Raw genomic sequence first — 10774 nt, 5'->3', positions numbered from 1 at the left:
ATGTGCTGGGATGGGTAGGTGGTGATGGGTGGCTTCCCTTTTATGAGGGGGAGCGGGGATGTGGGAAAGAGGAGAAGAGAGTGGGACTGGGAGGAGAGGAGGGAGAGGCCCACTATTGGGATGTAAAGTGAACAACTAATTGGATAGATAGATAGATAGATAGATAGAGCCACATTAAGTACATACTTTCATAATTTGTCCCACACTGAAAAAACATCCCTGATGACACACCATCTGCTAGAGAAAGGCTGACACCTAATGAAATGCTCAGTGGAACTCCATGGCCTTGTTTCCAGAGGGTTCAGTTCCTTGATCGCTAGGAAAGAGTTGGTGGCATCAGTGGCAAGTTAATTTTTTTCGGTTTTTTGAGATGGGGTTGACAGGGTTTCTCTGTGTAGCCTTGGCAGTCCTGGACTCACTTTGTCGACCAGGCAGTCCTCGAACTCACAGAGATCCACCTGCCTCTGCCTCCCCGGGCACTGGGAATACAGGCTTGCGCCACCAAGCATGACTACGTGGCAGGATTTTTTTTTAGCTAATAAATAAAGAATAATAAGAAGGTACTGGGATTTTATGGTGGGATTTTCAAATGGAGCCAGGTTCACAAACTTAAAAGAAAAAAGGTTGAGAAGCAGGTTAAGAACATTTTGAATGTTATGTCTGTATGTGTGTCTGTGTGTGCACATACGAGGGTACCTTGGAGTGCGTGAGGCTACCCACTGAGGCCAGCAGAGGGCGTAGGATTCCCTGGAGCTAGTTTCCGGAGGATGTGAGCTGCTGGATTTGAGTGACTGGAGCTGAACTTTGTCCTCACTACTGCCGGTATGTTCTTACCGGCTCTGCCGTCCCTTCAGTCCTAAGATCAGGACGCTTTTATCTCAAAAATGCGATAGACAGAAATGACCTGGATAAAATATTTACACCGTGTATGGCTCAACATGCAACGTGCTTTTGTAAATCAAGAAGGCTAATAAACCAACAGAACAAAGGATCAAAATGAAGGTAAGGAAAGCATGAGGTTAACAGTTCAAAAATACATAGAAAGATATTCGACCTCGCTCCTATTTTTGTAAAACACAGATCAAAAGAGCTGCTCGTGGCATGGTTTTTCGGGGACTGTCTTCTTGATATCCTGAGGTAGGGACCCTTTGTGGCTTTTGTGTTCAAGGACTCTTGCAAAATATTCAGATTACTTCCCGGGTGGCTTAAAGCTGGAAAGCAAGAGAACATTTCTGAGTGTCCAGAACGGTGTCAGGCATTAAATGACTTGTGAGAGGTCACCCCAATCCCGAGTTGGGGAACCAAGATTTGGGCCTAAGCATTTGCTCTTTGAATGCTTCACTCCAGCACTTGTGCTGTGACCTGTCTGAATTCCAACCCTTCCCGTGCCTGCTCTTGCCTGAGGCTCTAGCTTCCAGGGAGTTCCAGGAGCCTCCCTTCTACAGAGAGGCTGGTAGCAGGGCGTTAGTACACTTGCCCTGTTACCCAGCACAGACGAGAAAGTGCAAGAAAGGGATGTGAGGACACAGATCCGAGCTGTACTGTCTGTGACATCGGGTTCATGAACTGAGTTATTATGGGGAAGGTTTGGCTCCAAGTATCATTATCTTAGTTTAGGACAATGGCTATTTATCTGGAGTAGAACAATAGGACACTCTGATTTGTTTTGTTTAGAAGAGCTAAGGGGTGCTACTTAGCTTAAGATGAACTGTAGGTGGTGCCAGCTCAAAATGGCCAGTGACACGCGCGTGTGAGAACGGACCGCAGTCTGGCTGTATCCTCAAGGTAAAGCCACGTGGGCCCTATGCTGCTTTGAACGTGGGTGTGAGACAAAGAGAGGTGCCAAGGATGGTGCCCACGTAAACGGCCAGAAAATGAAATTTCTGTTAAGCAATGACTTTTGGCAAATATGCCTAAGGGAGTGGTGAGGGCGGGGGCAGGGGGCGGGGAAGTGGTTTTTGACCCTCCACTTCTATCTAGCCCAGAGCAGAGGCCAGTGCCTTAAGTGCAGAAATCTCAAAGCTGAGCTGGTAGATGGTAAGCGGTCGTGAAGCCTTATGAAGCCCCCGGCCCGAGTCCAGGCACACTGTCTATGTCTGTGAGTTTCCAGTCCCAGACAAGCCCCTGCCCTTACTCTCAGTGAACAGGCCACACTTGGGCCAAATCCTTTCCCGCTGCAGTCCCCTTGGAGGGAGTCCCTGTTCTAGGCACTGGGAAAGCAATCTGGGTTTCCTGGGTTGCCGGCATTTTCTTAGTCTTTATTTCCAGCTAGCTTCTTTCGAGATGAATCGCGTGAACATAGCAAGGTGCACACAGAGGAGGAATGTTTCTGAGGAACAGGCAAGCAGCTTGCAAACTCCAGCTGGTGAACTGTTTGCAGTGACTCTTTTTAATATACACTGCTGACCCTAATGATGGTCTATTGAGATGAGGGCAAGAAGTGTCTGATCAAGTGGAGATTAATTTTTTACCGTGTCGCCTGGAATGCATGAAAATGCACTCCTTTTTCTATTTAGACTCCCGGGATGCTTTGATTGATTGACTAGTTTACAAATGAAGGTGATAAAATTAGGTTGAAGACCACATACATTTCTTAAAATGAGGCTGGCTGGTCGCGGAGACAATGAGGTTTGGACAGATTGTATTGCTGGTTTAGGCAATCTTCTGAGCATGTCAAGATTTATGGACCTGTACTGTAATGTTACAATTGCAGTTCACCGATACAGGTTTCTTTTTAAATTCTTTCCCATTTTATTTGAAAAAGGCCATTAGAGAGTTATAGACTATCGAAAAAGCTTTTTCTTTGCTAACCCTTAATAAACTCTTCCAAACAAGGAGTAGCACATTTTTAAATTAAATTTAGACCAAAATCTATAAAACATGCTATTCCGGGTTGGATAATTTGATTATTATTATCTAAATGGAGTTATGGTTCATAGTGGTTTACAGTAATGTACATAGTAAATAAAATGTAAGTTGAGATTTGTATAAAAATCACAGGACACAGAGTTTCCTTTTTTTGTTGTTGTTTGTTCTGTAAGCCTTTGGGGTGGGGGTGGGATTTTGGCCTCTTGTCCCTGAGATGAGAAATTAAAAAAAAAAAAAAAAAAGAAAGAAAGAAAGCATTCCCAGTGGTGAAATTAATGCTGCGTTGTACTAAAAACAAATAGCTATTAATATTTACTTGTTCTCATTACCACAGAGGAAAGTTATAAATGTCTTAGGAGTTGCCCAACTAATAAGATTTACCAAGGGTACTGAAAAAGCATGAGAAAATACTCAGCAGAATTAGAAACAATTATTCCATTGTAAGTTATGATGTGAGAAATAATAGATGAGATTCTGGAGTTATTTATGAATTAGTCAATTCTGTTTCATACATTTTTTGCCATCAAAATAACTTATGAAATCATTTTCTGGGTCCATAGCATTTTATGAGACCTCTGTACTTGGTTAAAGATTTTTTTTTTCCCCCAAGGGTTTCTGTAGCTGCTCACTCAATCCTTTGACAATGTCCAGATTTTGACCTAAGTTTTCCAACTCTGCAGGCAACTCACTGGCAGTCCAGAATGTTCTGAAAGACGATCAGGCTGGCACTTTGTAATATACAGAGAGGTTCTGAAGGTTCAGGAATGTAGCAAGGAGGAACGCAAAGGGGGCTGGGAATGTTGAAGGCAGTGATGTGGGTGAAAGGCTTGGCCTGGCTCCTGGCTCTCCATGAGTGCCCGGGAGGTCCTAGCGATCATTACTGTCATTACTGATATTAGTTTTCTGACGCCTCTTGTTTCGAGGAAGAAGATTAGCACAGCGTGAGCTCAGGCAGACAGCCTTGTCTGTAGTGGGTGACCTTGTCTGGATCCCTTAGCACTTTTGTTTCCCTGGCCTTAGGGTATCCAGTGGTTTCCGCGGTCTTTTTCGAGGGCGTGAGAGGAGGTAATGGGTACAAAACTCTTTGAGACGTATAAGGTGTGTAAGAATATTAATCGTCATTTTTAATAATTTTTAAGTACCTGGCCCCACGCTTTTTAAAAGTGAAACTTGGACCAACGCGAACAAGTCAGTAAGCGCCGGCCAGTTCGTAAGGGGGCTGTCGGGGGGGTGGTGGTGGCGTGAGCACAAGGATTGAAGGGCGCTGGGGGTCAAGCGGTTTGAAGAACCCAGCCGAACACGGACTGCCTCCCCTGATTTAGTTCAGAAGTGGATGAACTTTGAAAAGTAGAACATCATTTCTGCAGAAGGTCATCGTATTTCTCGGTGATTTACAAGGTGAAGTCTGGGACTGTGCCGGGTCTGTTTCAGATCCTCCGGTGCCAAGAGAAAATATGCTGATGGAAGGGATAATGCCTGAGCGGCTGGCTCCGAGACCGGAGAGACAGCGGGCCGAGCCACCGATGCGAGAGGACGTCTCCGGGCCTTCTCGGCTTCCTCCCTACAGACTCTGCGGCCTGGAAGTTTCGGAGGAGAGCCTTTGCTTGACCTTCAGCCGCCGCAGCTGGCAACTGCAGGAATTCCAGAAACCCTGTTCAGGCTGCAGGTGGTACGCAGGCTTTTGTTTTCCAGATGCAGGGTGAGTCACACCTGCAAGAAGGAACACACACACACACACACACACACACACACACACACACACACACACACGGCTCAGGGGTTAAAAGCACCGGCTGCTCTTGCAGAGGCCCAGGTTTTGATTCCCAGCACTCACACGGAAGCTCACAACCATCCATTAACACCAGTCCCGTGGGGGGTCTGTGTCCTCTTCTGGTTTCTGTGCACACCAAGCACACAAGCGATGTACAGATATACATCCAAGCAAAGCACCCATTATACACGTAAAACAAAATAATGAAAATTAAAAATCTGCCTCGAGGCTGCTACTCCTTAAGTGTAACACATACTAGTGCCTTAGTGTTGGATGGCCTTATCAGTTTTCTCAATAATGTTTTATTTTTTAAGAAGGTCGTTCATGTGTAACAGCAATCGTCATTGAGTATCCGGGGAGGAGAACTGTTCCCCAGCTGCTAACTATGGTATTAACTCTTTTTATTTTTCAGATTATCTATCTATCTATCTATCTATCTATCTATCTATCTATCTATCTATCTATCTATCGTGGTATTAATCCTTTTTCAGATTATGTGTGTGTGTGTGTGTGTGTGTGTGTGTGTGTGTGTGTACATGTGTGTACTCTGGAGGCCAGAAGAGGGCATCAAATCCCTTGGAGCTGGAGTTCCAGGCAGTTTTAAGAAACTGAACTCAGACCCTCTGGACAGGCAGCAAGTACTCTTGTTTTTGAGACAAAAAACTCCCTATGGGACCCAGTGTGACAACGAACCCGTAATTCTCCTGCCTCTGTCTTTGTCTCTCTTTGGTCTCTGTCTCTCTGTAATTATGGAAGCCTGAGGGGGAGGTGTTTAAGGAGTAAGAGAAGACAGCAGACGCCTGCCCGGCAGCCAATCAGGTAGGTGGGAGCTGGGAAATGTGGGTGGAGCGGAAGCACGGCTGAGGTTTCCCCAGGGCTTCTTTCTCCAGGGCGCATCTGTGTGTCAGCCATGATCCTCATGTTGGAAGGCCATCTCCGCTTTCTACCTGCCCAGACCTGGGGCAAGAGCCAATGATGTCATCCATTCAGTGGCAGGAGACAATGCACCTCACGCTGGCATGATGTCATTAGTCTATGGTAATCTTTCTAAGTGTTTGCAAGAAAGAGATGAGGTATTTAGAGGTTTGGATAGTTTGAAACGCGGCGATTTTTCAATCTTTCGAGCTGCCCAATCCAGGGGCTTGTGAGTCTACAAGTGTCTGCCATCTTTCTCGGTGTGTCAGAGAAAATCGAGTGACGGATCACTTCTCGGCGTCACTGCGCGAGACCAGTGACAATCAGTGAAATGATTGTGTCTGCCTCTACACATATCTGTAATTGATTGCCTAAACCCTACGACTCTCTCTCCCAGTTGATATGATGGAACACTGGAGTGAAATCACTCTCGATGAGGAGGAGCCAGGTCCATTTGTTATTTACTTCCCTGCCTGCTTCCCTCTCCCCATCCGGCACCAATTGTCCCACAAGAGAGCACATTATGGTAATCAGCCAGAATGTATGTATAGGAATCAATCAAGGCGAGAACCATCGCAAGAGTTATGACATTACAAAGTCTGTTTGTAACTTTTGATTTATGGAAGATTTTCCATTTTATAAATTGGGAGTGAGGCATGTTGGGATGGTTTAACCCTTAAGTCCCCTGACAAGGAGAATGCATCAGGCATGACAGCTAATAGACATCAGGCATTTTAATTATCTGGTGCTCTGAGGTAACATGTTTGGTTTGTGACTCTAGAAGCAGCCTCCAATGCTCTGAACCTGTCGTTCGAAAATAAAACTGGCTCGTTTTCTAGACTCGATCAATTTAGGGTGCTACATAATTTCTTCTGCTAAGAGCATGGTGAGAAGCCAACCCACACTGAAACACCCAAGGACCGATACCCCTAGGGACCTCCTCCATCCTGTCACTCTCAGAGAAAGGACTCCATAGAGGCCAATCTGAAACCCGTGAGATACTGAGCAAATGGCTTCATCACCCTCCTTCTTTACACAACTGCTGAAAACTGGTAAAGGCAGGCCTAAAGCATTTTCCAAAGTGATATGTGGTGCTTGTCACTAAGTCAAACAGCAGAGGCTACATTCAAAGCTTTGGAATAGGCAGGAAATGGGCCTCTAGCACCAGCTGATCACAGTTATTAATGTCGGAACCTTCTGTGTTCTGGGCCAGAGTAGCAGTCACTGAGACCCTTTCCTCAAAGGATGCTGAGATCCATTGGTGGTTTCGTCCTGCCAACATGGCAACAGAACCAAAAATATGAAAATCCCTGTCCAAGATCCAAGAGTAGATCTTGCTACTAGTGCAGGACTGGAGGCCAGGGACCCTGACTCTTGGTCCAACGCTTTCACTTAACTGATTCCGGGCCAATCATGCAGAGAAACATTGGAGGTGTACTTCTTAGCCCAGTTTCTGAAGGCTGGATGTTCCTGGCGGGTGTGTACTTCAGTCATCCTGACCAGTAGCTCTGTCCCCTCCGTGGAATGACCCTAGCAGTGCTGGCCACTGTTATTAGCATGTTTGGCACACCCAGTCCTGAAGGTAAGACATGGGTCCTCCCTGAAGAGTGAATCAGGGCAGAAAGAGTCTGTCCCCTTCCAAGGTCACGGTCACTGGATCTGATTTTCACTTGGCAACCTGGTCACATCATCCCGTGTGGAGCAGCCACCGTCTGTTTCCCTTTTATGAGTGTGGTGGACCTATTCTTCCAAGGCTTCCTTCCCCTCCTAATGTGAATCTTAAAGCTAATAAGAATGCGGATCCCAGAAGACCTCCTCTCTCTCTCTCTGATAATCCATTAGGAACTTGAGATCGCTGTCTCTGGAAAACTTAAAAAACCATTTAAAAACAAAAAGATGAATAAATGAAAATGTTATGAACCTGGAAATGTTAATTAAGCCATTCTCAAGGAACAGGCTTTCCAACCCAGATTAAAACATCCCATTACTTTTAAATAGTTACCATCTTTCTCCTTGAAATAAGTCCAAATTAAGGACAAAATCATTATAAAAAGAAATAGTAAAGAGACAGAAAATGGTGCTGAGAATTTGGCTATCAACCGACATTCTCAAGTCAGGGAAAACCATGAAGGCCAAAGCCATAAAACGAAGTCTGCTCCCAGACAGCCTGCAGTTACTGCCAAGCAGGAGTCTGGTTGACTGAATTCATAGGGCAAGCAGCTCACAGATCAACCTGCTGGATGCTTCACTTTTCAGATTAGGGAACCAAGATCAGAGAGGAAATGGCACCTTGAGGGCTGAACCCCGAACTCTTGCCTCCTGGTCCCAATGTTCTTCCCACTGCAAACACACCCGAGGAAAATGTCAGGATCAACACAATGACAGCGTAGCTGCTCTTAGACAATTGGTACAGTGTCTCCACCACCTAACCCAGAGGCATGGCTCCCGGGAACTTCAGTACGGCAGCAGAGCAGAGCCTTGCTCTGTCAGCATATTGTGTAGCTAATGATTCCAGTCCTTAGAAACATGGGCAAACTGTGGTAAGGGAGGGGGAGAGAGATTGAATTTCCACAGAAGCTGCATCAAGACCCTTGCACTAAATGACACTCTCATGCCCGTTAGAAGGCATCTTCGGGGTCCTCAAGGGATTATTTATTCCATTTGACATATAATTCCAAGCAGATTTGAAGTCGAAAGTTAGTTGGTAGCAGTCTGACAGCAAGACGAGGCGGCTGTCATTTCTTATTGACGGCCATTAGAACTGACAACCGGCAGCCTCATGCGGGGAGCAGATAGAGCACTATAAAAGAGAAATAACCGCAGGACAGTGGCCTGGCCCCATCTCATTAAAGCATGGCAAGGCCTGTAAAAGATCTTCTGGGGGACACCGCTATCCACCTCAAAGTGTGATGACTCTGTTTGGCTAAGCACATATCGTGTGTCGGTGATGGTGTTACGTACTTCACAAACTATTTCTAAACTTTGAAACTCTTCAAGGGAAGTAAGGACATTCCTCTTTTATAGATAAAGAGACTGAAGTTTAAAAAAGCAAGCAAGCAAACAAACAAAACCAGAATTATGCCCAAAGTCATGAGACCTAAAAAAAGACAATGAATTTTGAACACGGGAGATCAGAGTCTGAAATCTGTGTGTTTTTTCCTCTATGCCGTGACTCAACCTCATCCTCAAAGCCTGCGGCAAGAGAAAAAATGGCATGGTATGGTATTACTTCTCAGAAAAAGAGGTCAGGAGAATGAAGTGCATTTTAGAACAAGATACTGTATATCTTTTGTACGGAATTATAAATATGAAGTTCCCTAGTTCTTCAATTAGGGGTCATCACTAGTAAATGAGGTATAATTGATGACACAGTGATTTGTGGAAAATAGGGGCCCCCTTTGAATTGTAGCACTTCGTATTACTAACTGCTGTATGAGAGTTATTCTAAAATGTGCCGCTCTGTCTACTGTTTTGACATAGGTCTCTCTCACACTAGGGGACAGCTCTGCAGAGGTCGCAGGCTGGTTTAGGATACAGACTTGTAATCAACATGTAAGAAGATAATGACAAAGACCCAAGAGAAATGGCAGGAAGATGGAGCTCTGCCTGGCAGCTAAAGGAAGTGAAAGGAAGCCCTAATTTTAGAGTAGTCTGGTACTACTACACGTTACTACACGTTCAGTTTTTTTGTTTGTTTGTTTGTTTGTTTTGGTTAATGAAAACGATGCCTGTCAAAAGTTACCAAAAAAACAGGAATCCCCCAAAGTGCAGTGATGCTCAACGTGACTCCCCCTGTAGCTTCCTGGAAGGAGATGGGATATGAGACCTCTCTCAGAAAGCAGGTACCAAGTTGGTCTTCCAGGCTTATGTCATATGTATACATGTTTTGGGGTCCTCTGTAGTAGACCTCAGAGTAAAAATGACTCTTCTTTTACCCTCAATGTCGACAACCGAGGACCTGCGATGTTAATGAATTTTCCGAAATAAAATTCCGCTGGTTAGTAGCCACGTCAGAAACAGAATTCAGGTCCCTTGACTGTGGTTCAGTCCCTTTCACGGATAGTGCTCTGTTTCTTGTGTCATTGTCCTGATTGGATTCCTGCTTATTCCTTACACATCGGCAGAAGTATGATGTAGTTTCTGCATCAGTTTGCATTCTGTGTTGCCCTGCAAGAGTCAGGAAAACAGGAGCTGTTTAGTTCTACTCCACATCGCTTTTCTTTCTGAAGACCTTTGCGGTCATCCGGCCAATTAAACATTCCTTGCTACCATTCCTACCCCATCCATGCACCAGACAATCTCAAGACGCCGCAACGTATGTCCCCTCAGCAGAACGGAATGAATAATAAAACAAAACAATGATTCTTCTATTACAGGAGGAAAAATGTAGATGGGTACAGGTAGCTGTGTGCAAGAGAAGCTGGTAAATGGGTGCCGTAACAGAGACAGGCGAACTGGCAAAGCACTAAGGAAGCAGAAAGAGAGATGACTCTGACCTGGGAGGCAGGGAAAGATGGGAGGGTCTCAAACGCTTTCTGGAGGGCCTGACAGCTCAGACCTTCATGCGTGAGGGTGTCATTCTGTACTCTTCTGCCCTGTCAGCTCTCGCTGTGCACTGGCATAGCAGGCATACCCCGAATGTTAGCGTTAGCGGTCGACAGGAGCGAAAGCTCTTTCCTGTAGGTGTGCTCAGGCCAGCGGCTGTCATTCCAGGGGCTGTTGAAGGAGCAGCAGCTGTGTGTTGAAGGCACACGCCCCCACTGGGGCGGGACAGAATCCCAAAGGGAGAGACCTATTTCGTTGGGAGAGAAATGTGAAATCCCTGTTACAAGCCCTCCGTCTAAGGTCCATGCGCCAAGTAAGCTGTGCGGCCGACCCACAGTCGATGGAGTGGGGATGTTCCCTACCCACAAGAGGCTGGAGCAAGGGCAGGGGAGAGTTTCAGGAACCCTGAGCAAACAACACAGCCCACCGAGCGCTCTCACCGCCCCCAGCCTCTACTTACTCATTAGCTACTATTTACTCATTTCTCAAGAGGAAAATCGCTGTTTCCTTCCGGCTTCTCTCCACTCCTGCTGGATGACGGCTGAACTGACAAAGCCGAATGAAGGCAGAAAGGCAGTAGATGTGTTTTGCTATACCTCAGCCACTTTGACCTCATGAATGTGCCCTAACACACACACACACACACACACACACACACACACACACACACACACA

General features: G+C 45.8%; 1 long non-coding RNA gene across 3 annotated transcripts; it reads left to right on the top strand.

Moving 5' to 3' along the window:
- The first annotated feature begins 832 nt into the window (after positions 1-832).
- LOC129681200 (uncharacterized) lies at positions 833-6399 on the top strand. Of its 3 annotated transcripts, none has more exons than XR_008720814.1 (3): positions 833-1002; positions 4300-4537; positions 4957-6399. It is a non-coding gene; the product is annotated as an uncharacterized LOC129681200 (long non-coding RNA). The 3 variants fall into 3 exon arrangements; XR_008720815.1 differs by having other exon boundaries at positions 4300-5027; positions 5396-6399; XR_008720813.1 differs by having other exon boundaries at positions 4300-6399.
- The last annotated feature ends 4375 nt before the right edge of the window (positions 6400-10774 follow it).

This window comes from Psammomys obesus, unplaced genomic scaffold (genome assembly GCF_907164565.1).
Source record: "Psammomys obesus unplaced genomic scaffold, mPsaObe1.curated_primary_1811, whole genome shotgun sequence".
In the NCBI taxonomy this organism is placed as follows: domain Eukaryota; kingdom Metazoa; phylum Chordata; class Mammalia; order Rodentia; family Muridae; genus Psammomys; species Psammomys obesus.
Note: the sequence above shows the minus strand (reverse complement) of the source record. Positions and strands in the feature narration are given on the sequence as shown.